The sequence below is a fragment of the Cetorhinus maximus genome, chromosome 5, assembly GCF_964194155.1.
Source record: "Cetorhinus maximus chromosome 5, sCetMax3.hap1.1, whole genome shotgun sequence".
Lineage (NCBI taxonomy): Eukaryota > Metazoa > Chordata > Chondrichthyes > Lamniformes > Cetorhinidae > Cetorhinus > Cetorhinus maximus.
Genome location: NC_135883.1, coordinates 31,223,986 through 31,248,738, shown reverse-complemented (window position 1 = coordinate 31,248,738; position 24,753 = coordinate 31,223,986). Strand labels below are relative to the sequence as shown.

Genomic DNA, 24,753 nt, shown 5'->3' with positions numbered 1-24,753 from the left:
CATTGCGTGCTCTCATGATCTTTCAGTCGGCCGGCGGGCATGAGAGGCGGTAGCACGCCTGCCGACAATTAAGAGGCCTATTAAGGCCCTTAATCAATTAACTAAATGAATTTTTCACTGCCCATCCAACCGTTCTGTCGGCGGGTGGGTGAATAGGCCAGACGACCTTCGCATTTTTAATGAAAGCTCATCCACCGGTGGGATGAGGTTTCGAGCAGTGACTGAAAAAAACAATAAAAATTGTTAAAGTTCATGTTTCACATGCTCCTCTTCATGTGACACATGTTTTCCTTATTTTTAAAATATTTATTTCTCACGTTAAAAATGTTCAGCTTCCTGAGGCAGGTCTGTGCCTTCAACGAACTTTCAGTGAGCGTGGCCCACGCATGCGCACACTTTAGCGCTCGCACTCCTCCCGCCACCACCCAGGCAACGCTGAGGTTATCAGCCAGCGTGAAATCGCAGTCGGGACCCGATCGTGGCTGGAGGGCCATTCCGCGGCTGCTCCTGCACCCCACCCGCCCGATGAGGGGGTAATCCTCCCCCTAGGTGCTTCGTTTATCAGGGGATTCTGCATAGATGTTAAAGAGCAATTAAAGAGCAGCCTTGTGTCACCCCATACCTGATTACACCAGATTTAGTTTTACCAAATGCTGTCCAGATTGTAGCCATGTACAGAGCCACAATAATTCTTTTATCTCTCCAGTCAACTGTGATTGCCTCCAGCACTTTCAACAGCTTTTGCTAGTTTGCCCGGTCAAAGGATTTTTCATAATCCACAAAGCAGTCGTACACGTCTTGCAGGTATTCTACGCTTCTTTCATTTATCACTCTCACCACTGCTGTAGCCTCTAGTTTTGAATCCCTTTCTAAAACAGAATTGATCACAGCCAATGTAATAGTTCGCTTTGGCTTCCAATCTATTTGCTGGGATCTTTAACGACACTTTGGATGCATGTGTAATCAGTTATGGTGTGATGCTCTTCACATTTCGTGGCATTTGCCTTTTTCTCTAATGAGACCATTGTGTTCCTCAAAAAATCTTCCAGTCATTCTTTCTTAGTGTCCATCTCCTTACACACATTTAAACAATTCTCTTGTTGACTTCTTTCCAAATCCTTTTATTATTTCTGCAGGAATTCCATCACATCCTTCTGCTTTTCCTGACTTCGGTTCTTTTATAGTTCAAAATATTTCACACTATAGAAGATCAGGTCCTAACTATCCAAGGAAATGTCGTCATCTTTCCCTAGTCCTAGTTCTGTTGGCTTGCCATCTTTGTCAAACAGGTCACTTCCACAGGTTCCATAAGCAGTAGACTACCTCTACTATAAATTCCTTTTTGCACTTGCTTAACTCTCCTTCATTTGGGCAATTCCTTTATTTTCTAATAATGTCCGTTCTTCCTGTTTTTGTAGTTCTTCCTATTCTCTGCCCTGATCTCCCACCAACTCTCTCTTGCCTAGCCAGTCTCTCTTCTTAGCTCATTGTTTAGTTCTCTTTGCATTTGTTTACTTTCATTTGTGTTTCTGCTCTTCCACTTGCTTCTCTCATGCATTTTCTTCAACCTTTCTTTAGAGACCCGTGGCTTTTAAACTCTTTCCCCTTCAATTGTACCAATATTTTCTTGAGCACTTTCTAAGATGGCTCTTTTCAATCTATCCCAGTGACCTTGGCAATTGCTTTCTGAGCTGTCAGCTCCTAACTTCATAAAACTTGAGCTCCTCAGAGCCCTGCATCTTCTCTCTGCCTGATCAAGGTTTTTGATTTTCTTTCTTGATTCTCTTTAGCTGAATTTTTACTTTCATGGCAATGGGATTATGATCTGTATCCACATCTGCACATGAATAGGCACATGGATTCTTTATGCTGTTTCAATATCTCAGCTTGACAAGGATTTAATCAAATGGGTATCTCTCCAATTCCCAGAATCTCAAAGTGTACAGTTTCCTCTTATTATTCTTAAACCAGGTGTTGATGTTGCACAGTTTGCACAGAGCTCAACCAGCATCTCTCTGATGTTTCTGACACCCAGCCCATAGCTTCCAACTTCATTTCCATCTTTGTCTTTACCGAATGCAGCATTCCATTCTGCCAGAGTCATCAAGATGCTGTTTCCTTTTTTTCCTTTTCTATCAGTTCTTCCAGTTTCTGGTACTCTGTTTCCACTTTTTTCATTTGTGTGTCCTAATATGGGCATGTATATTGTTATGATAACAACATCCACTGGATCAGCATGGAGCACAACCTTTACCAGTCTGTCACTGTGTTGATCAATTCTTTTCACAATTTGCTACTTCATTATCCAACATCATAGTAATGCCTCTTTGGCTCTGTTCACCACCTGCATAAATGACTCTTGCATAGTCCCTTTCACAATCACCACAATCTCCCCATTTAACCTCTTGTCAGCCAGAGAATATACAGCCTGTGGCTGAAATGCATGTGGTGGTCATCCTTATCATGGGGGTGTCCCTGGGGGGACATCCAGAGGCTGCTGCACCTGCATCATTGCAGAGGCAGCCTCCATCACTTGGCCCTACACCACTGATAGTCCCTCAGTCAGACTGGCCAAGGAGACCAAGGGTGATGATGGTGCCTTCTGAATGGTTGCATCCTCATCCTTCTCAGTGACTGGCTCAACCATTGTCTTGCATTCCAGATGGCTGGAAAAGACAATCAGCTGGGGCACAACTGGAATCCTCTCCAAACATCTGTGCCACCTGCACCATTGATCAGTCAGTTTAATGCAGGTAAGGCTAGGTGAGGGCACGCTGGCTTCTCTTCTTGCAGCTTTGGTCTTTAAGCTTCTTTCTCTCTCTCTCCCATCTCCTGTCTTGTCTTTTGGTTTCTAGTCTCCTCTGCTGCATGGCCTACTCAGGAGGGTCCCTTTTATCCTGGCTCTTATGCAGTTAACCCCTCCTTCTCCCAAATTACCTTCAGCCCCATGGTGATCACGTTTTTCTTGACCAACCAGGAATAGTTCATGTGGCTGTCGCTAACGTTACATATTTACGTAATGCCCTGTGTGTTCAGCATTGAATCTCAAGGCTTTTACATCCCATTGGCTCTTACCTCTTAGAGGGGACTCTGTTCCATTCTTGTTTTTACAACGTACACAAGCAGTTTTTCACAGTCTTCAAGGGCTGTTAGTTTCCAGCTGCAGTGAGCCTTTTCAAAACTTGACATTATCTCCAAGAATCTCTCTACCTTGGCACCTTTTAGACTATGCCCTGTTCCTAAGCTTTCCAACTCTGTTCTGCTGCAGAGAAGGGTACCTAAAAATGTTAAATGTTAGTTTCTACTAAAGTTAAATGTTAATAACTTTATTAATAACCTAATAATCTTACAGTATCTGTAGATCTTCTGCTGTGCTAGTCACTAGGGCATGGACAGCTGCCTAACTCACTATCTTCATTAATTCACCTACAGTACTTTACTGTAACTACACCTTTCAGTACTTCATTAGGGGCAGAATTTTCATCCCATGGGTGGGCGTGCGCCAACCTGAACAGGAGTGAAGTAGTGCGCAATGACATCGGGCAAGCATCTCGTCGTCGTTGCGTGCTTTCATGATCTTTCAGTCGGCGGGCATGCATGAGAGGCGGTAGCGCCCGCCGACAATTTAGAGGCCTATTAAGGTCCTTAATCAATTGACTAAATGAATTTTTCGCTGCCCATCCAACCATTCTGTTGACGGGTGGGCGAATAGGCCAGACGGCCTTTGCATTTTTAATGCAAGCTCATCCACGAGTGGGTGAGGTTTCGCACAGTGACTAAAAAAAAATTAAAATGTTTAAAGCTCATATTTCACATGCCCCCCTTCATGTGACAGAGTCACATATGTAGATATGTATTCCTTATGTTTAAAATTTTTATTTCTTATGTTAAAAATCTTCAGCTTCTTGAGGCAGCTCTATGCCTTCAAGGAACTTTCAGTGAGCGCAGCTCTGCGCATGCACACACTTCAGTGCTCGCACTCCTCCCACCCCCATCCAGGCAGCGCTGAGGTTATCAGCCAGCGTTAAATCGCAGTCAGGGCCCACCCGCTCCTGGGCCCGCCTGCCTGACAAGGGGATAATCCTCCCCCTAGGTGTTTCGTTTAACAGGGATTCTGCATAGATGTTAAACATTTTAAAAATTCTGGCCCATGTATTACTGTGGACAGACTGAATCTTCCTGCCATGTCTATAAAAGGCAAGATGAAAATGTTTCTGTCCTTGTAGCACATCTTTAAATCCTTAGCTACCAATTCATTAAAGTCTTGTGTTAATGAGGGGCTCACAAGAGACCATGCATATATCAGACTTTTCACTAATCTCTTCATTGAGCTTTGTGTATTCATCAATCACTCCTGCATCCTTTAGTAAGATTTTTAATCTGTGACGAAGGATGAACAAATTGTCGATGCAACTTTAAGAAAATTTGCTTTTTTTTCTTCTCACAAATTCCTATCACTTCTTTAACATGCTGATTAGAGATATTAGGTTTTGTTAAAAGGATGCAATCATGTCCTGATTTGGGTAAATTACAAATTTACTGACTTTCCAAAGACTATTGCTTTATCATGTTCCATGTCCAGTTTCATTGAAGGCTTGATCAGCAGCAAGGGTATCTTACTAGATACCATATCTGTACTAATAAAGTTTTTTTTATTTATTCATTCATGGGATGTGGGCATCGCTGGCTAGATTATTCTGCATGGTATCACCACTCTTTTCAGTTTATTCAATGTGTGGATATCCCCAAACCTGAAGCAAGTAGAACTTTCATATTTCTTGAGCTCACTTCGATCCTAACTACTAAGTGAACTTAAATACCATTTTAATCAATCCTTTCCACATACTATCAATATGCAACCATTGTCCAACAAGGCGAAATTCAATGAATCTGTGACTATACACTCATTACCGGAGTGAAGCTTCTTGTGACCCACAGACTGATCAACATCAGCATCTTATACTTCCAAACTTTCTGTGTCACCTGTCACTTCAAAAACCCTGTTGTTCCACTTTGAACAATTTACTGCATAACAATATTTTGTGTCAGATCGAAAACAGCTGTTGACAAATGGGGTTCATTGGGGTTCATTCATCTATTATTATTACTCCAATCCTGTCATCTGCCAGCTCTGCCAAAAATGTCACCATCCTCATTTCTTCTGTCTGTAGTTCTCCTGTTGTACTGCCGCCTGCACCCCATATCTGAACGATCTCAAAAATCTGTGATCATTGAGTCCTCAACCCTTGTGAGACCACCAAATGTTCAGTGCGTGCCGTGAAGGCTGCTGGAAATGGCTGCTTTCCCAGGAATTTTTTTAAAGCATCAGACACCTGATCCAAAAGTGTGTCTCTTTCTAAGAATCTAACTTCAGTTAAGATGGTGAGCCTATCCATGTACGACACTTTAGCACAATCCAGCAATTTGAAAGTGAGCACTGAACAAGGAATTTCCAAATTGAATTGTTGAAATCTTTTAGATCGTCTATTAAAATCCATGATATATTCCTCAATGGAATAATTGTTCACCTTTCTAAAGCTATCAAAGTTTGACCATGCCTGCAGATCATCTTTCTTATAAATTTCGTCCATGATAGTTTAATAGAATATTAAAACTTTAATCAGTGTCCAACCGACAGGCATCCAGTTCACAAAAAAACTTTGTTGTTGATTTTGTTTTTGTGAGGAAGTCACAACGCTAAGGATATACCTTGTTTCCTCTTCAGTAAATCCATGACCCCTGTCCACATATCCACTCTATTTTTCAACTGGTCTTAGCTGTGGATAATCATACACTGATACTTTATATTTGCCTTCAGCCTTTATTTTTCATAAAAGTAATCCACATTACAATGTTGCATCTGAAAAAAAAAATCTTAGTTTTCAATCTTCACCTTTAGGCAATGATTCTCTGCTACCATGTTACATCAATCCCAAGCCATTTGATGAAGTATGAAACTAGACACTAATACTTCTCTTGATAGTAGGTTTATTCACAGAATGCAGAATTACATACATCTACTTCCTACCTATCAACTCCAGGGTCCCAACAGTAGCTCTTTATAAGTACTCTAAGTGCTTAATTAAACAATGCCCTTCATTTGTGTACCTTAACAGTATAATTAGCATTCCATTAACAGAAGCTCTCCAATACAACTGATTTTTGGGCATACCATTGAAAGAGCTATAGTGCCCTGCACCCACTTCATCAAAATATTGCAGTTTCTATTCACCATCTCCACCATGGTTACCCATCTCATCTTCCCTGACTTGCTCGTGGTCCATCATCCCAGCAATCTCCATTGCTCCCTCTTCAATGGCAGTTACATTGTGAATGGTGGAATCCCCTCCTTTGATCTGCACTCTTTCTTTGGCATTATGAGCATGTTTTTCCTGCTAGGCCAAGAGGGAGAGAGAGAGAGATAAGGCACTGCTGGCCTCTATAATGCCAATGGCTCATTGGCATAAGAACCTTTATGGATCAATTCTAGCAGGTCTTCACCAGCACTAGGGACCTGAGCCTTGCTGACGGTCGTGGGCACACATTCCTCCCATGTTCAGGTGCAGCATATGTCCTGAAGTTCCTCAGATGATGTGTCTGATGGATTTAAATACCCAGAGGCATGTCCTGAGAGTCTGGTACTGTACTCACCTTGCCAGAGTGCAGAAGATCATTGAACCATTTCCTGCACTGCACATAGTTTTCCTGACCACACTCTACCCGCTCATGTTCTCAGCCACCTCTATCCAGGCCTGCTTGGTCTAGGTGAATGTGGCCTTCTCCAGCCACCCTCTGGGAAGAGATCCTCTCTCCTCTCCCTCACTGCCTCCAGGAGGACCTCCAAGTCTACAAATGCAAAGCGAGGGGTAGGCCCCCCATCCTGGATTCCTGCCCTCTTCTTTTCCTGCTGCATGAATATTACAACAATTGATTCAGTAGAATGGCAGCCACACTAATGGCTACCATTGTGTGTTGAAATTGGACCCATACTCTCTCAGCACCACTTCCATTTCCACCCTCACAGCCACTAATTGGATGTTCAGCTCATCTTCCAACCAATTAACAGACCACCCCCATGAAAATTGGGGCCTGTGACTGCTTCACCCCAGGATGGGGTCGGGACTCAGAAACAGTCCCAACATCTGTTTCTCGACTATGGGAGCAAAATCAGGCCTCCTCACAGCTTTCTGTCCTACTTAGCTTAGTATCATCAGCAGACCTAAACTTGAAATCCCACACCTATCCCTACTCTCTGCTTTTGTCCCCTAGCCAATGTTCTATTAATGCTAATATATTATCTGCCCCAACTGCATGAGATCTTGTTTTGTGTAATAACCTTTTGTGCTGAACCTTGTTGAATGCCTTTTGGAAATCTAGATATACTGTGTCCACTGATTCCCCTTTATCCACGTTGTTAGTCGCATCTTCAAAAAGCTCCAGTAAATTTTTTGGATATGGTTTCCCCTTCAAGAAACCATTTTGACTGTCTGATCATACAATGATTTTCTAAGTGCCTTGTTAACAGCTCCTTAATAATGGATTCCAGTATTTTCCTAATCACTGATGTTAGGCTAGCTAACAGGCCTGTTGTTCCCTGTTTTCTCTGTTCCCCCTTTTTTTAAAACGGTGGTGTTACACTTGCTATATTCCAATCCATTGGGATGATCCTAGAATTGAGGGGATTTTGGAAAATCCCAATGAAAACATAAACGATCTCTGCAGCCAACTGTTTTCGAAGTCTCGGATGCAGGCCATCAGCGATAGGGGATTTGTCGACTTTTGGTCTCCATATTTTCTCTTGTTCTTTTCCTCTACTGGTATTTAGCACTTTAGTTTCCTCCCCGCATTATTTTTTGCAAGTTTTTTGTGCCTGGGAAGGCAGATACTAAATCTGTGTTTATCAGCTCTTCTATTTCCTTATTCCCCATGATAATGTTTCCTATCTCAGCCACTAATGGGCCAACATTCACTTTTGTTACTCTCTTCCTTTCTACCTACTTGTGGAAGCCCTGAAATATGTTTCTATATTTCTTGCTGGTTTATTCGGATGTTCTGTTTTTCCCTTTTTGTTTCAATTTTTGCTCACCCTTTGCTGGTTTCTAAAACTCTCCCAATCCTCAGGTTTGCAACTTTTCGGCTGGGTATTTTCCCGCCCTTCACGCTGGCGGGATCTTCCAGTCCGGTCGACGTGAGCGGAGATTTCGATGGCTCACTCAGCCGTTCCGCTGGAGAACCTGCCACGGGCGGCGGGTGGGGGGAGCTGGAAAATTCCGGCCACCTTTTAATTTGATACTATTCTTACCTCCTTTAGTTAGCCATGGATGGATCACTTTTCCTATTGAGTTTTGTTTCTTAATGGAGTATATTTTTGTTTAGAATTTTGAATTATTTCTTTAAATGTTTGCCATTGCTTGTTTCTATCCACATCTTTATCCCAATCAACTGTAACCAATTCGCCTCACATCCCTATCTAATTAGCTTTATTGAAGTTTAAGACTTCTGTTTCAAACTTAGGTATGTCACTCTTAAACTAAAGATGAGATTCTATCATATTATGATTACTCTGCACCATAGGATTACTCTGCCCCAATGATACTACTGACTAACCCTATCTCATTACACAATAGAAGATCTAAAATAACCTTTTCCCTGTTTGGTTCATTGTTTTAGGAAACTGTCTCAAATGCTTTCCATGAACCTGTCCTCCAAACTACATTTGCCAACTTTATTTGTCCAATCTCTATGAAATTAAACCCCTTGCACTATATATTTCTTGATTAATACTCTGTTCAACAGTGTAGCTACTGTTAGGGGATCTCTCAACTACGCCCACCAGTGTTTTCTGCCTTTTTGCTATTCCTTATCTCCACCCATTCTGATTTTGCTTCCTGATTTTCAGAGATAAGATCCTTTCTCACCAGTCCTTATGTCATCCTTTATTATCTGGGCTACTCCCAACTCCTACCTTTTCCATGCTGCCTGTCTTTTCAAAATGGAATATTTAATTCCCAGTCTTGGTTATCATGCAACTACTCAATAATGCCAATTAGATCAAACCCATTTATTTCTATTTGCACCACAAGCTCATCTATCTTGTTACAAATACTTCATGCATTAAGATAAAAAAGCTTTAATTTTATTTTTAAACCATTATTTCTTGGTTAGACCCAATTCACTGATGCACTATTACTATTAAATTCTCTATCACTCCCTGCCTCACTCTGCTGACCTTTCCCAATCTCTACACTGTGTTGTCTTTTCTCTTTAGATTTCTAAAATTCCTCTCAACTCACTTCTCATCCTAACCTTTTTAGTTTGAATCCCCACCCACAGCTCCCAATATACAAATTTCCAGGAGACTAATCCCAGCCCAGTTCAAGTGAACCCCAATGAAGCAGTACTGGTGCCAATGCCCCATAAAAACTCTTCCTCCCACATTACTCTTTGAGTCACGCATTTAACTCTTTGATCTGCTTGATCCTAAACCATACATAGCTCAGGGAGTAATCCAGAGATTATTACCCTTGAGGTTCTGCTCATCAATTTAGAACCTAGCTCCTCAATCACCTTCCAGCGGACCTCATTCTTAGTTTTACCTATGTCACTAGTTCCTATATGGACCATGACACTGGATCCTCTGCCTCGAAAGGCAAATTCTTCTCCAGTTATGAAGAGATGTGCTTAACCGTGACACAGGCCAGCCAGTACAACTTTCAAAACACCTGGTTATTGCTGCAGAGAACAGTATCTATCTCCCTGACTATACTATCCCCTATCACTACCCCTTCACTTACTCTCCCACCACCCCACTTGAATGGCCCCCTGTATAATTGTGCCATAGTCAGTTTGCCCAACCTTGCAGTCCTTCGTCTCATCCAAGCAGCTAATAAGTACCTCCTACCTATTGGAGAAGATCATGGGCAGAGGCTCATTCAACACTACTTTCTGAATCCCCATACACACATGACTTGCAGTCATACCCTCCTGTCCCTGACCATCGACTAACTGTTCAACTTCACCCGAGGGATGTGACTGTCTCCTGGAACAAAGTTTCCAGGTAACTCTCCCCCTCCCCCACCCACAATATCTGCAGCTCAGGTTCCCGCCCAACAATTCTGAGTTTAAGTAACCTCAGGTTGCAGACACTTACCGCAGATGTGGTTGCTCAGCATCTCGCTGATCTCCAGAAAATCCCATATGCTGCTGTTACAGCACACTAGCTGGCCTGCCTTTTTGATCTGATTTTTGTTTTACTTGATTATTTCATATTTTTAATCAATCATTCACTTCATTCTTATTAATTAGTTCTTGTAGTTTAAATTATTAATTTAATCAAACAATGGCACTTTATAGTTTCCCAATTCTGAGTTTAACCCACTTCTCTAGCTTGGAGAGGGAAAAAAACAGTAATACTCACCTGTGACATGACTCCGTGCTATACAGTTGTTTTTATTTTAATTTGCCGTAGATATACTGCCACTGTTCAACCTCCAGTGATCACTCAGCTCCCTCAGTGTCTTTTGTCCCAGTTTATTTACGCCTCCGCTTCTCTCCTATCCTCTAAGTCCACTATCTTCTAGGTTTTCTCCCAGTTTATTTATGCCACAGATCCTCCTCCTGCTGCCGCTCAGGTGTGCTCTTAAGCTATAGATTTATAATTGCCTGGATTTGTTTCTTCTTCCTTTTTGAGTATGGGAATACCATTGGCTATCCAACAGTTCTCTGGCACTATTATCTTCCTATTGATTTTATATATGCCTCCGTTATTTCTCCAGAAGTTTCTTTGAAAATGCACAGGTGCAATTTCAGGCTTGATCCTGCTAAATTGTATGTTGGATTTGAAATGATTCCCATTGTAAAAATCAAGCCCTGTCAATTAGATCATTAAAACTGGGTGTTTCTAATAAGCAGAATTTGTTAGAGTGAAGTTAGTCTGCATTCCCTTCTGTTGATGTTATAGTTGTAGACAATTTTAATGTATTATGGGAAACAACATTGTGGTGCATGATTGGCCTTCTTTCACATGTACTATGAACAAAGATTAAGTAGACAGCTACAGAAAAAAGCTGAAGAATTTTTGTTTTTTCATACAATACTGCTAATAAATATGTCTGATCACATTGGCAAAAGTAGAAAGTTTTCAACAGTTCCTGAAAATATCCTTGTCTAGTTTTGTGGAATCCTGTATGATTTTGTAGGATTTTTTTTAAAAAAAGGTCGCGGATATCAAATCCATTTAATTCTTATCCCTGCTTGCCTCCATGGTGTCCCTGTGCTACAAACCACTTGCAACCATAAAGCGTGCTGTCCTGAGATGACTAGAAGCTGGTGTGCAACAGAATTCAGAATGATTTGCCTCCCCCACCTCACCCCACTGCCAGCTCTCCATGCCCATACCACAGGCAGGAAGGTTTTTTATTTGACCCACAAGGACATTAGCAAGAAAAGATTTTGGGTCAGAAGATCAGGAAGTAGAATCAGTATGCATGGAGGTTGGGAATAATAAGGGTCAGGAAATGCTGGTGAGAGTATTTTATATGTCCCCGAATAGTGGTTGTACCATCAGACAGAGCATTAAGCAAGAAATATCGAAAGGCTGAGGCAGGAGAAATTATATTGAGGAATGAGAAATAAGGGAATGGCAGAGATGTTAAACAAATATTTAGTATCTGTCCTCACAGTAGAAGACACAAAAAGCACACCAGAAAAAAAAATAAGAGGCTAATGAGATTGTGGAAATTAATGTACAAAATATCATTAGAGGAAAAGAGCTGGAGAAACCAATGGCCCTTACTTACTTAGACTTAGTTCCTCCGCTCCTATGAGGGACGACGGGAAGCAAGACTCCTCAACCTGCTCCAGTCCATCTCAATCTCTTTCGGTGCAAACCAGGTGGTGTCCCAATATTGGAGGTCCTCCTTAAATGTAGTTCACCAGATCTTCTTTGGCCAGCCCTATCTTCTTCTTTCATCTGGTGCTGTCCATTCAACTGCCATTCTGTGTGGCAAAATGCATGTCCTACCAGCCTCAGTCAACTCTCCATCACAATGTCCAACAGGTGCCTCTGACCAGTTCTCTGTAGTGCTTCTTCATTGGTGATGCCCAGGATCTTACATAGGCAGCGCGGGTGAAAGACACCCAACTTCTGCGCCACCTTTACTGTTCTCTTCCACGTCTCTCTGGTATAGATTGTTGTTGGCACTATAGTGGACAGGTAGAGTCACAGCTTCATGGCTGCCCTGACTGTGTGGATAAACAATACTGCTTTGCTGATTTTTGTGTAGTGGTTGATCTCTACATCACCCTCTCTGGAGATGTCACTTCCTAGGTAAGGGAAGTGAGTGACGTCCTTAATGTTCTATGCCCGATGATGATGATGGGGGGGGTGGGGGGGCCTTATTGCCGTCCAGTCTTCTCACAGCCGATGCGTACACCAACCTTGGCATAGACTATTTTCTAATTGGGGAGAGAATTCAGAAATCTGGAATGCAAAGGAACTTGGAAGTCCTAGACCAGGATTCTCTTAAGGTTAACTTGCAGGTTGAGTCGGTAGTTAGGAAGGCAAATGCAATGTTAGCATTTATTTCGAGAGGACTAGAATATAAAAGCAGGGATATGCTGCTGAGGCTTTATAAGGCTCTGGTCAGACCACATTTAGAATATTGTGAGCACCCCGACACGCAAAATGACGCGCGAGGACATAGGAGGTGCATCCCAACGTCACCGCGTGTCATCACGATATTTCAGTGGGTAGACATTGTGAGTTTCAAAGCACGCCCACCATTAATTAACGGGCCACTTCAGGCCTTTGAGGCATTAACACAGAGATTTTTCAGAGCCCGTCCAATTTTCAGAGCGTCGCATGGGCGCAATAGGATGGCGGGTAGACCACATATTTAAAAACCTCATCCATGGGTGGGATAAGAGGGGTGAGCGGAATCGCAAATGCGAGTTGTTAGTCATTTACTTTAGAAACTTACTGCTACTTGCCTGTGTGAACAGGAGAACTTCAAATCTCTTCAGAGCTGCTTTTACAGGAACAACAGGCTTCAGGTCAGGACTGTGGGGCCTTGTAGGTTTCAGGCAGCCTTCCCCTCCAGTCTGAGGATGAGCACACACAGGAGAATGCTGAGTGGATAGACACTGACCCGGGCAACCTCCAGGGGGGCAGGGACACCAGGGAGGCTTTGATCCAATGCTCCTTCAGCTAGCCCACCACAGATGGACCTTCAACACAGACCAGGACTGCAGGCTCCATACTCCATACCTGAGAGCAACATCTGCCTGGTTAGGAACATTAACTATGTGCATGGTCAATAAAGCTCAATGACAAACAAGTCACTCATAACATCATGGGTTCCCCTTCACCTGCAGAAGTAATGAAGCACCCAGAGGCTTGTTCAGAATGAAAACATTTAATGGCTGCATACTAGAAAACAGTAATGAAAGTACATTAAGAGGTGTTGAGCTGCACACCGAATGAGAAGTAACTAATACAGGGGGCTAAAGAAAACCACCAGTGATAAGTCCGTGGTGTGCCTAAGGTGCTTTACACTTACATTTTTGGGTGCTACGTCTAGGTGCTCCCCCGTCGCTGGCACTGGCATTGGAGACAGCCTGCTCACTCTGCTGTCCTGTTAGCCTTGATGACCTTGGCGGGTGTCCTCTGGCCCATGGAGCCTCTGATGGCCCCGCCTGGGAGGGAGTGGCCAGTGGCACAGATGCCACAGTCACTGCAGAGGGGCAGAGGAGCTGCTGCCCTCATCCGGAACATCCGGAGAGGAGCCTGCAGAGACAACAGGCAGCTCGTGTGCCTATGTAAAGTTGCTTCGGAACTCCCTGATCACCACTGATGGATGGTCACCTAGCTGGGATACTGGGTGCCCAGACCATCTCCCACACTGACACTGACCAACTGAGGTCAAAGTCGCTATGAGGGCTTGCAGGCCCGAGTACAACCCCAGGTAGCCCTGAATGTTCTTCTGGAGGAGCCTCTCCATGAGTGTTGCCACTCTCTCCATAGAGGAAGCATTGCGCTCAGCCATGAGGGTCAATGCATTACTCGTGCTCTGCATGGACACCTCCATCACGGAGACCATGGCTCATGTATCTCTGCCAGATCCTCCCACAGACCCGGCTGGACTTCCAGTGTCAGCCGCCTCAGGGACGACTCCACAGGCCCATCATCAGCCACCGACTGAGCATGTGCCTGGTCCCCAGCAGCCCTCCGACTGCCGGCCCCATGGGCACTCTCTGTCTCTGCCCGCACCACAAGCGAGCGTGAAGTGCCCTCACCGCTGTGCCCCGGGACACTAGCCAACGATCTTATCCCCACCGAGGTGCTGGTATCTGCACTGGTGCCTGCCTGGCTGAGATGGTGTGACGCTGGTCCGTGTATATCTTCAGGGCCCTCAGGGTTCAATGGCAGTCCCTCTGTCTCCTCAGTCCGGGTGTGCTCCAGTGAGGCTGAAAGGAAGAACAAGGAAATCTGATTAGTTGAAGTTGTTACACTGTTAAGGTGAATGCCTGGGCCCCGGGTCAGAATGTGCTCCTCCTTCCATTATTAATGGGAAACCCATGTTGGAGGCTGAAATCAATATACAGTCAATAGTGGAATGGTTGCAATGGCAGATATTGTGACCTCAGTGCACAGCACTCTTACCTCCCCCTGGCACCCCAACCTCACTGCTGCCGGTAGACCTGGGCGCATGGCACCTCTCCAGCTCGAGAGCCTCCTGCTCGTGTCTGGTGAGTATGAGTAAGTGGGCCTGCCCTCCGCCAGTCCGCATCCGTTCAGCGTTATTGTGTGCGGTCTTCTCCTGAAAGGAGAGAGGAGCATTGATTAGTCCACCCTGTACCTGGATTGCCATTGCAGCCCTGCTACCCCCACCTGAGTGAAACATTGCAGGGGTCATCCGATTCGTGACCCTGGAGCCGCCCATACACTCACTCCAAGCAGCCAGGGCTCACCCCCTTGTCCAGATGCTGCCTCCATCACATTTGCCACTCACACTGTGTGACCTTCCAAAGCAAGGAGGCACTACCACCTAGAAGGACAAGGGCAGCTGATGGATGGCTGCCCCACCACCTGGAAGTTCCCCTCCCAGTCACTCAGCATCCTGACTTTGAAATGTTTTGGTGTTCCAGCACTGCGCCTAGGTACAGATCCTGGACTCACCCCCAAAACAGTACTGTGGGTGTAAGTGCACCACATGCAGCGGATACAAAAGGCAGCTCAGCACCACCCTCTCAGGGGCAACTAGGCATGGGCAATAAATGCTGGCCCACCCAGCGAAGGCCACAGGCCATGAATGATTCAAAGCACTAACTACATTCAGAGTTGTAGGGGGGGTCAACCTAACTGCTGTACTAAGTGAACCAGGCCAACACGGTACTCATCCTTCCCAATCACAACAGGTCGTTGAAGCGCTTGCAGCACTGCACCCAGGTGCATCGTACCACATCGTGGGAGCTGACCCCTTCTGTCACTTCCTCCCAGACACGTTTTGTCATGTGGGGGGACCTCTTCCCCCCGTCCCTTGGCACTATGATGTCGCGCCATGCTGCTACCTCCTCGAGGGGGACAGCGAGGCACTCATCTGAAAATCTCGAGGCACAGTGCCCCACCGACCTGCCCTCCTGCCTGACCTACTCTCCGAGAGCGCCCTTGAACACCATCCTGAGCACCATTGTTGGCTGCCTTTGGAAGGCTGTCTCCACCATTTTTAAACAGGCCGCCGGGTCGCCATTGGACCCGGAGGTCATTGGAGTCCTGCCGCCGTCCGCCCCCTCCTTCTGTTCTCGGGAGCTGCGATTCACGCTGCGCAGGCCTTAATTGGCCCCCCTGGGTAAAATGGAGGCACGGAGCCGATCGCGGGCAGCGATTGGCTCCACGCCTGCTCCCGCCCAGCCCGCCCAACATAGGTAAGATTCAGCCCAATGTGTAGGTAGGGAATGAGATGGTGCATTAGAACACTCACCACAGCAAATTATATCCTGTTTGAACATAAAAAGTCACTGTGATATTAATTGAAATGCTTCCTGTACCAAACCTTCATTTGTTTGAAGATGTGTTGCAGTTCGTGACATTTCTCCAAAGGTCCCATCAACCACTCACTTATTATGACAGGAGATCAGGACAATACTGACAGGAATTCAGGGTTGAAGTCTTGTCAAAATAGAGTTACCTCCCAAAGCCCTCATCTATGTATGTGTGTAAAGGATTGCACAGTGATTCTATCGGTGAAGTATTGGCACTGTCATTGAATACATCAGTTACTATTATCTTTTATTTCAGTTTCTCACTCAATTGAAAGGAAAAATATACAAACTTAATCAGAGGTTCACTGTGGGTAGGTATTGTGGTCTGCTATATTAAAGATCTACCCTGCAACAAAGAAAAAATTAAATAACAAACATGGCAAAGGTCAGGTTTGTTGATGCTGTTCTACTTTGAATTCCCCTCCCATCTTTCTTTATAGCATTCCGAGATATCTTGCTGCATGCAATGTTCAGAATTCTATGTGAAGTCACCTTCTGACCCCCCAAAGCCTTTCCATAATCTAAAAGTTACAAGTCAGGAGTGTGATGGAATACTCTCCACTTGCCTGGATGAGTGCAGCTCCAACAACACTCCAGAAACTTGGCACCACCCAACACAAAGCAGCTCCATGTTTGGACCCCACCCACCACCTTAAACTTCCTTCACGACTGGCAGCAGTGTGTGCCATCCACAAGACGCACTGTAGCAATTCCCCAAGGCCCCTTTGGCAGAACTTTCAAGACCTGCAATCTTTATTACCTAAAATAAGGGCAGCAGGTTCAGGAGAACATGCCACATGCAAGTCATGCATCATCCTGACTTGTAAATATATTGCTGTTCCTTCATCATTACAGAGCTATATACCCAATACAAAAGTACCTCAAGGAGACTCTGTAAGACCTCTGCTAATTTTGATCTCCATCCAGTTCCCAGGATGTGAACCAGCAGCCTGAATTGATTCTGTAACACCATCCCTTTCTACGAATGATTGTATGGTATCTGCTGAATAGTTGGGTTGTGGTATAATCCCAAGCTAGAGCACACCATGATACAGCATGCTGGAAATCCAATATTGTGATGTTAATTAAATTCATATTTCTAATGTGTTTTGTTTCAGGACTTTTTTTACGAGCTATTTTTCATCAGAACAATTGGTTTTGCTTTATAGTGTGTTTTAAATCAAACTAGATTCATGTAGGTTTAACTGTTTCTTCACAGCCACAACAGATGCTGGAACAAAGAGTAATTTACTTGTTAAAGGCCCAAAGGAACTTCAGATATGTAAATAGATTGGAGAAGTTGGGGCTGTTCTCCTTGGAGAAGAGAAGGTTGAGAAGAGATTTGATAGAGGTGTTCAAAATCATGAGGGGTCTGGACAGAGTAGATAGGGAGAAATGGTTCCCATTGGTGGAAGGATTGAAAATCAAAGAGCATGGTTTTTAGGTAGTAGGGCAAAGAAGCAATGGTGACATGAAGAAAAACTGTCTTACGCAGCGAATGGTTAGGATCTAGAATGCACTGCCTGACAGTGTGGTGGAGGCAAGTTAAATCGAGGCAGTCAAGAAGAAATTGGAATATTATCTGAAAATGAAGAACATGCAAGGCTATGGGGAGAAGGCAAAAGTGGTGCCACATGAATAGATCCTTCAGAGAGCTAGCTCAGATAGGATGGACTGAATGGCCTTCTGCTGTGCTGTAACTATTCTATGATTCTAAGAAGACGTTTATTAAAGTGAGATGGACCAGTATGTGGAATCTTGCCACTCACGTGTTGCTACAAACTGAAACAATGAGAGTCAATTGGCTCATCCCAGAATCAATGGCCCCAACAGTAATATAAAGACAGCTTCCATGCTGTTAAGTGAAATTGTGACAGATATAATTTCTGTTTGTAGGCTATCACCTCACACAGACTTCAGCCTGAGACAATAGGAATCCGCTGATTTATCCCAAATTCACTTAACCCTTAGAGCATGAAATGGTTGCGGTTCAGCCGGCTTTGTAGGTGGGAAACCCTGCCACCCGTAAAATTCTGCCGTCTATCTTTTTCATTATTATTGATATTTATGTAACAGCATTGAGGCTCTTAAGGTATTGCATTTCTGACTAAATTTTAAAAATGGCTCCTCTTGTTATTAAGGTTGCTAAACCCCCGACTGAGGGTGTTGATGGTATGGGATTCAGCAATGGTTGTGCTCTCGAGCCTTCAGTATTGAACCAGGGATGATTCCCTGGCTTGATGGTAATGATAGTGAGGGCTATGCCAGACCATGAGATTACAGTTGTGGTTGTATACAATTCTGCTGCTGCTCATGGATGCACTTCATGGATGCCCAGTTTTGAGCTGCTAGATCTGTTCTGAATCTATCCCATTTAGCACAGTGGTGGTGTCACACAGTATGATGAAAGGTGTTCTCAGTGTGAAGATGGGACTTTGTCTCTACAAGGACTATGCATTTGTCAATGCTACCAATACTGTCATGGGCAGATGCATCGGCAACAAGTAGATTGGTGAGGGCAAAATTAAGTAGGTTTTTGCCTGGGTGAAGAAGTTGAAAATTACCCCAGCATCTCAAGCAGGGAGCTGCTGGTATTCTACATGTGCAACTGGACAAGGGGTGAGAAAATAAACGATAGGGCCCTGTATATCCTCCCCTGCATACCCAATTTCAGTTGTTTAGAAATACACTGCTTGATGATGGAAATCACATCAATGATCACCTCATTCTTTGCTTATTATTTCATCACAGTGAAAATAAAAGCAAAAAAAGTGGGGTTAGAAATACTTCTTCATTTGCAGTTTGTGCCTCTGTAATGACTTGACGGAGCAGACAGCTAACAAGAAACAGCTAAACTTTATTACAGAGAGCTTTTCAGGTGCCACACGCTCAGCCAGCACTCTCATCAGGAAACCCCATCCCCTGGATTGCCCGTGCAAAGGGCTCACAGATCGGAGCTGCCACAGAACATCACATATGACCCCCTGATTGACAGCAGGAGGGGCTATACCCTCAATTACATTTCCTCCCCCTTTAGTTTTTTTCACAATTTCTATTAACAGGGAAACATTTGAATATCCATATGTTGTGGATCCAAACAGGGATCAGGCTTTTTTGGATCTGGTAATGTGTAATGAGGCAGGTTTAATAAATGATCTCAGAGAAAAAGGTCCCCTAGGAAACAGTGAGCATAACATGGTAGAATTTAGCATTCAGTTTGAGAGTGAGAAACTTGGGTCAGGAACAACTGTGCTCAACTTTAATAAGGGTAATTACAAAGGAATGAGGGCAGAGTCGGCCGGAGTGGACTGGGAAAGGAGTTTAGCAGAAAAGACGATTGATGAACAATGGCAGACGCTTAAGAAAATAAATAGTTTGTGACTCACAACAAAGATATATCCCAGTGAGGTAGAAGGATTCTAGGATAGGGATAAACCAACCATGGTTTACCAAGGAAGTTAAGGAGTGTATCAAATTGAAAGAAAAAACATACAATGTGGTAAAGATTAGTGGTAAGACAGAGGATTGGGAAAGTTTTAAAAGTCAACAGAAGTTGACCAAAAAATATATAAAGAGGGAGAAAATAAACTTTGAGGGTATAGCCCCTCCTGCTGTCTAAAAGGGGTCATTTTGAGCAAGTAATATAAGAATAGACAGCAAGAGCTTCTTTAGTTATATAAAAAGGAAGAGAGAGGCCAAAGTGAACATAGGCCCCTTAGAGAATGAGACTTGGGGGTCCTCATGCATGAATCACAAAAAGCTAACATACAAATTCAGCAGGTAGTAGGCAAATGGAATGTTGGCCTTTATTTTAAAGGAAGTGGAGTATTACAATAGGGAAGTCTTGCTAAAACTATACAAGGCACTGGTTAGACCACACCTAGAATACTGTGAACAATTTTGGTCCCCTTATCTAAGATGTACTGGCATTGGAGGCAGTCCAGAGAAGGTTCACTAGGTTGATCCCAGGTATGGAGGGGATTTTCTTATGACAACAGGTTGGGTACGTTGGGCCTGTACTCATTGCAGTATAGAAGAATGAGAGGTGATCTTATTGAAACATATAAGATCCTTAGGGGACTTGACAGGGTAGATGCTGAGAGGTTGTTTCCCTTTGTGGGAGAGTCTATGACCAGAGGGCATAATCTCAGAGTAAGGGGTCACCCGTTTAAGACAGAGATGAGGAGGAATTTCTTCTCTCAGAGGGTAGTTAACTATGGAATTCTTTACCACAGAGGGCTGTAGAGGTTGGGTTGTTAAGCATATTCAAGGCTGAGATAGACAGATTTTTAATCAGTAAGGGAATCAAAGGTTATGGGGAAAAGGCAGGAAAGTGGAGTTGAGGATTATCAGATCAGCTATGATCTCATTGAATGGCGGAGCAGACTCGATGGGCCGACTCAAAACTACCAAGTTTGTCCACTCCAAGCTAGTTTATTTAGTGCTTCATAACTCTAACACAATTATATACTCACGTATCCACGCGGGTCGGGCTGCTGGTTGCTTGGAAGCTCCGAGAATCAGACTGGAGGGGATGTTCAGTCCTCCTCATTCAGATCTCCAAGTAGTTGATCAGACTACTTAATTCCCGAGCTAACTAACTTATCACCTTCGGAGCACCTTCTCTTATATCCTGTTCTCCACATGCATCCTGCATGATCAAGCTTTGATTGGTCGATCACAGTGTGCAGATCATGATGATTAGTCTGTTGAACACTGGCAGGCATCACAAGTGTGCCACGTCCATCACAGTCGGCTGACCTTTCACCAGTCCAAACATCTGCTTGTTTTTCATCTCTCAGCTTCGTCCGCACATGGCAATTAGTTCCCTTAGCTATCTTCTCTCAGGAAGATAAGTAGATATTGTCTCATCCTGTGGCCTCTCGGATCACCAAGCAACCAGTCCCAATTACATTGTTAATATATATTTAGCAGTCCTTCACTCCCTCACCTTCCGGGCCACTGGATACCAGTCTGCTTACTTCCTCATTTCCCGTCTCACTTCACTGTACATTATGCCAATTCAGCAAGTTCCGTTTTTTTCCTTCAGTCACTTGTTTTTCTCAAATCTGTGTTCGAACCCCTCCAAGTACTTTGAGTCATGTCATGTATAGCTCACAAATTTTAAGTGGTCGCCTACAATACGGATGCCTCAACTACGGTGGTGGGAGAGCACAGTTTCAGATACCTTAATGAAGGTTGACAGCCAATAAATCTGGAGTAAACAACCGCTAAATACAGGTATGTATGGTGTGGTCGGGCTTAACCACTGGAACTATGGGCGCAGCCCATTCCAAGAATTGAACAGGTTGGATAGTGCCTAGCTTTTCCAGCTGGCACAGCTCCCAACCTTTTCTTTTAATGTATAAGGCACAGGTCTTGCCTTAAAGAAGTGAGGTGTCGCCTGTGGCTCCACATGTATCTTGGCCTGCATACCTTTTAACTTCCCTAGTTCGTCCTGAAAAACCGTGTTGTATTTTCTTAGAAGTTCTGGAACTCCATCGGATTTTAGGTGAAATATCTCAGACCAGTCGAGCTTGATCTTCTGTGGCCAGTCTCGGCCTAAAAGACTAGGTCCTTCTCCTTTCACAATTATTACAGGCAGCTGGGCTGTCTGTTGCTTGTAAGAAACTGGTACCTTGGCAAAGCCCTTTACCTGAATGGATTCTCCCGTGTATGTCTTTAATTTAGCAGTTGTTCGCTCCAGATTTATTGGCCGTCGACCTTCATTAAGGTACCTGAAAGTGTGCTCTCCCACCACCGTAGTTGAGGCACCCATATCCACCTCCATTATTAGTGGCTTCTCATTAACTTGGATTGTCACAGTGATAGATTCAGTTTTCACAGCAGTTACGGTATACTGGGAATAAACGTCAGTGTTGGCAGCTTCAGTCTCTGCTGTATTCTTTAGTTCATGTTGATTTGCTGTTTTGCAGCTGCTTCAGCTTTGACCAATATTGCCTCGCCACATGGCCTTTCTTATGGTAGTAATGACATTCTGCCTCCTTGAATTTACAGTTGTCCGCTCTGTGGTCACTTCCACCTCTGCAACAACTTAATTTTGAAGTCTCTGCTGAAACGTTTCTACTCGGCTTTTTCATGTTTCCCACAGCAGACACTGCATCTCGCTTCGATGCTGTGGGTCTGGTTTTCGCGCCATGATCGGCGGTAGGTTCGCGCTCAACGTGAAGTGCGGCACCATGCTCTATGTGTTGCAAAGCCTGCGAGTCTCTCGCAGCACTTTCCACGGTGATGTTGACTTCAGCGAATAAATGGCACTGTATGGTGTCGTCCTTATTTTCACAAACTAATCAGTCCCACAGCATATCATTTAAAACATCCCTGAAGTTGCAGTGTTCTGTTAACTGCTTGAAGTTCACTAAGTAGGTTTGCGATAGACTCTCCCAGGGCCCTAACTCTGGAATTAAATTTAAAACGCTGCATTTTTATGGATGGCTTCGACTGGAAGTGTGTTCTCGCGAGGTCCACTAATTGATTTTGGGACTTAGAATTGGGTGCGCTCGGGGCCGTCAGGTTGCGAATGAGGTTGTGTGTTTTACTGCCACATACACTCGAGAGGACAGCTTTCTGCTTTTCCTCCATGGTAATTTCATTTGCAATGAAATAAAATCTGAGGCGCTCTAGAAGCTCCAGTCTTCCATAGTCACATCATATGGATCGATTCTGCCGATGAGTGGCATGGCTCGTGAGTCATCTTTTTTTTAATTCAATGTACTGACAGTAACAGGGCGAGATGCAGAGTTGGAGCTAATTTTACCCTCGTCGCCAAATGGAGCGGACAGGTTTCAACAAGAAACAGTTAACCTTTATTACAGAGAGCTTTTCAGGTGCTACGCACTCGGCCAGGATTCTCGTCAGGAAACCCCCCCATCCCCTGGACCGCCCGCTCTTAGGGCTCACTAGTTATGGCCCTCCAGAACAACACGTGACCCCTGATAGACAGCAGGAGGGGCTATACCTTCAGTTACCACAGCCTCATTACTGTGTACCAAATAAAGGAGTGAAATATATTTCAGTACTAAATGACCTCATCTCAAATTCACCAATGTATTAAGTTGCTACAGTATCTCTCAGTTACAAGATTAGCATCTTGGAGGATTTCATCCGCTAAAAAACTGGCATCAGCTACGACACAAGCAGGATTCTCCATTATTCTGGAAGTTACCTCCTCTCTATTATGCAAAAGATTAAAGTCACATTTTTGAAAAGAGGTCAAAACACTTTGTGGTACAAACCACACAATCTGTTTGAGGCGATGAGCAACCTGAAGTTTCCGCCTTGTAATCTGCTGGTTTATGTGCCTCATAATGTGGTCCTTATAGTTTCATATTCAGGACTTGAATTAGCATTTAAACTCTACTGCAAGTGATTTGAAACTATTTTGCTGAGTCACCACAAAGGCAACAGATGTTCTCTTGGTCTGCAGTGACATTGGCAGCAGACCATAAGGACCTCCGTGGAATTACAAAACCAAACTTAAAGAAGAGCCAATGTTTGACTGCCAAGTCCCTGTACAGAGCCGATCCCAGTGAGTGGGCCACCTCGAAGCTACAGCGAACATTCATAGTCGCCGCAGTGACTGGCGGTGGCGAACCCTGACACGGCCTCACTCAGTTCCCCACCCGAGGGCGTTTCAGGAAAGCGACATTGAACCTGGAATCGAAACGCAGCCTCCAGGAAACATTCGTGACGTTTGGAAAGTGAAAGCGCCACCGCTGTCCAAAAGGCCGAAAGAGATCCCGGAGAAATGAAAGTCCCTGCTCTCGGGGAAATGGTGTTAGCAACTTTTAATAACAAGCCCCAATCTCAAAACAGGGCAGTGGGCACGGGACTGGGCTGTAATTCTGGTCATTTCTCAACAGGAAATTCTATAGCAAACCTTAATAACATTATAACATTATCATACCATATAATTTATGTTACAATATAAGTCTTCAAAGAAAGCGAGCGAATATCGCCCTCTATTTCAAAACCTGGGGATGGGCTCAGGAGGAAAACAGAGCCTGGAAGTGATGAAATATGAGGCAAAGCAACAGGTTCAGCCTTTGAGAATACTTAACTCTCAAAAACATGTTCAAAAAGCTTGTTTAAGAAAAAGACCCAACAAACTTGCTAACATCTTGTTAAAGGCCATAACTAATCATTGGTTCCGAATTCAGCTACAAGCCACATGACGAGGTGTCAGCTGTGGCTCAGTTCATAGCACCCTCACCTTTGAGTCAGAAGGTTGTGGGTTCATGTCCCACTCCAGGACTTTGAACAAAAAAAAAGTCAAGAACTGTGAATGTACTCGAAAGAGTTACAAGCCACATGACAATTAGTCCAATTAGTGACAATTAGTCATGGCTCCCAATGCGGTTTCCTCTACATTGGAGAGACCAAACGCAGACTGGGTGACCGCTTTGCAGAACACCTTCGGTCTGTCCACAAGCATGACCCAGACCTCCCTGTCGCTTGCCATTTCAACATTCCAACCTGCTTTCATGCCTACATGTCCGTCCTTGGCCTGCTGCATTGTTCCAGTGAAGCTCAATGCAAACTGGAGGAACAGCACCTCATCTTCCAACTAGACACTTTACAGCCTTCCGGACTGAATATTGAGTTCAACAATTTTAGATCATGAAATCTCTCCTCCATCCCCACCCCCTTTCCAATCTCCCCCCTTTTTATCCAATAATTTATATAGATTGT

General features: G+C 44.1%; 1 protein-coding gene across 1 annotated transcript in view; it reads left to right on the top strand.

The window, feature by feature from the left end:
- LOC144680442 (uncharacterized) overlaps nt 1-24,753 on the top strand; it is an 85,021-nt gene that overhangs the window by 55,120 nt on the left and 5,148 nt on the right. The gene's annotated exons all lie outside the window — the stretch shown is intronic.